At 39.7% G+C, this 2836-nt stretch overlaps 1 pseudogene; it reads left to right on the top strand.

Annotated features, from left to right (window-relative positions):
- The first annotated feature begins 551 nt into the window (after nt 1-551).
- LOC101566903 lies at nt 552-2026 on the top strand (annotated as a pseudogene).
- Nucleotides 2027-2836: the final 810 nt, after the last annotated feature.

Genomic DNA, 2836 nt, shown 5'->3' with positions numbered 1-2836 from the left:
CTAACTGTATGATACAGACATGAACTGGGACAGTGGTTTATTCTCTCCTTATGCCAAACAAAATGGAACCAAAGACAAGTGTGAGACAGAGGATATTGTTTACCAGGTTATTTCTGTGCAGCTGGTGAACTCACTGCATTCCCAGGGGTGTGTTACAGGATAGGTATTTATAGGAGGGGCAACAAAATAGTTAACTACTAAGGGTATCCAAAACAAAACAAAACGAAAGAGAAGAGGAAAAAAACCCTGAGAAAATCTGGCTAAAATGTATAACCTTGTATTGTTACTGATGGGAATAGTTATTTTTATATTTTGGTGGGTTTGTTTTTGGTTTTATTTTTTGGTACTAGGAATCAGAGTCGAGACCTTGTGCTTGCCAAGCAGGTGCTTGTGCTGTCTCCTTGGCTATTATTTTAATGTTTTTTTAAAAAATAACAAAAAAATATGTATATATCCTGGTGGGTAGTTTGATTTTCACTTCACTCCTGGAGCTGTGTCCAGCAGTCCCTGGGTTCTGACAGAGACTAGAGTTTTCCTAGTCATATTAAAAGATGACCTCAAGGCTGGAACAGTTATATTCTCTTGTTAATGAAAAGATTGGCAATATATTTTTAAAATATATATTTAGTACAGGGACTCACTACATAGATCGAACTCGTAGTGATCCTCCTGTTTTCAGCCGCCCAAGCGCTGGGACTACAGGCGCATACCACCATCTCATTCACGTCTCAGTGCACTCTCGGGGCAGGGTCAGCACTGCAGGCCGGGGACCAAACCCTGGGTTCTTGTGTCTGCCTAAGCAGGCCCTTTAATCCACTGAGCTATCTGGCTGGCCCAAGATTGGCAATATCAAAAAAAAACACTGTCATTAAGAAAACTTGGCCAGAAACCTATCTTGAAGAGTATATTAACTAAAATAGGAGACGAGATCATTATAGTACATGAACTTCTAAATAACTTTGAATTGGAAATTCAGTATATCAAGAACAAACCAACAGTTCCCTCAAGGAACTCTGTGAATCTCTTGAAGAAGATTATAAAGATGTGGAACATGTGAACAACAAAGAAATTCCTCCCCATTTGCCTCAAATAGCAGTAACACAGAACTTGGTTAATAGATCTGATTTTTTTTTTTTTTTTTTTTTTTTTTTTGTGGAACCAGGGATTGTACTCAGGTCCTTGCACTTGCCAGGTAAGCACTTATTCTACTGAGCCATCTCCTCTGCCCTTAGATCTGATCTTGACGCTGAAGAGCCAGTCAAAGTTAAGGAACGTGAACCCATAAAGAAGCTTCCAAAAGAACAAAAAATTATTAAAGAAATGCTATTTATATCTACTGATGAATTAAATGGAATTCTTTCATACATGAAATCCCACTTAACCTATCATCAAATTAACGTTATTAAATCAATAAAGCAGTAGTTCGCAACTACAGGATTGTTCACCAACCAAAGAAGTCTATGAGTTCTATAATTAGAAATCTCTATCAAAGAGAGATTGAACTCAGGACCCTGTGCTTGCCAAGCTAGCACTTATTCTACTGAGCTATCTCCTCAGCCTCCCCTTTTTTTAAAGGTTTTTTTTTTTTTTTGTTTGTTTGTTTGTTTGTATTTCAAGGAAGGGTCTATAGGGTGTTCAGGGTGTTCAGGGTCTCACTACTAGATCGGACTCGCAGTGATCCGCCTGTTTAGAGCTGGGATTACAGGTGCATGCCACCATGCTCAGTCTGCGCTAAAATACATTAAAAAAAACTTAAATGTGAATGTACACTGAGTTTGATCCCTGAACAAAAAAAAAATGAGTGTACAAAGTTTCCATTGTTGCACACATATTTTCATGTTACTATCTTCAGAAAAAGAAAAACCAACTGTGAAAATGGCACAATCCTTGTCCTATGACTGTCAACAGCATGCTGTATAAGCTAATAAATCCCAAGAATGATCCATGGAGCCTGGAGGATATCATTCGTATAGAGGGCCCCCCCACCCACGAGGCCCTGGACTCACTCCCCAGAAGGGCCACTTAGGCTAGTGGGGAGCCTCAGTCACGTTTCATGAATGAATGGACACAGCATGTGCCATGATCTTTTCACTTTCTGTGCTGTGTGCATTCATTCTTTTTACACAAAGAAGTGGCTCTCCTTTATCATTTGTAAAATTAAATTAAATCAATAAACATACGATAAAATATTTTCTATTTTTTGAAGTCAGAAAAAAGATAATATTCTGACATTTCTTTCTTTGATAGTTCTGGGAATTGGGTTAGGGCCTTGTGCATATGAGGCAAGCATGCTACCATTGAGCTATACTCCCAGGTGGTTTTTCTTTTGCTTTGAGGTTGGGTCTCACCAATTTGCCCAAGGTGGGCTTGAATTTGCAATCTTCCTGTCTTAGTCTTCCAGAGTAGTGGGATGACAAACCTGCACCACCATGCCTGGCTATTTTACATTTTTATTTAAAACTGTGTGTACATATTTGTAATATAAAACCTAAGCTAGCTTACAAATGTGTTGAGCTCAAAACAGTGAAGTAGGAAACAGCAACCTAACAGTAACTGCTGCATAAACTATACAACTTTTAAAAGAAAACATAGGTGACAATGCTTGTGATCTTAGATTAAGGATTGGCATTTTTTTATGTACACAAAATGCATGATCCAGCTGGCCAAATAGCTCAGTGGATTAAAGCGCCTGCAAGCAGGCATAGGGGCCAGGAGTTCAATCCCCGTGCCTGCTGTGCTGGCCCTGCCCCTGGGGCATGCTGAGACGGCAAGTGAGACTGGGCGTGGTAGTGCTCACCTGTAATCCCTGTTCTTGGGAGGCTGTAAAGAGGTGGAT

This window comes from Octodon degus, unplaced genomic scaffold (assembly GCF_000260255.1).
Source record: "Octodon degus isolate 3935 unplaced genomic scaffold, OctDeg1.0 scaffold00018, whole genome shotgun sequence".
In the NCBI taxonomy this organism is placed as follows: Eukaryota; Metazoa; Chordata; class Mammalia; order Rodentia; family Octodontidae; genus Octodon; species Octodon degus.
This window is presented reverse-complemented; position numbering and strand designations above follow the sequence as displayed.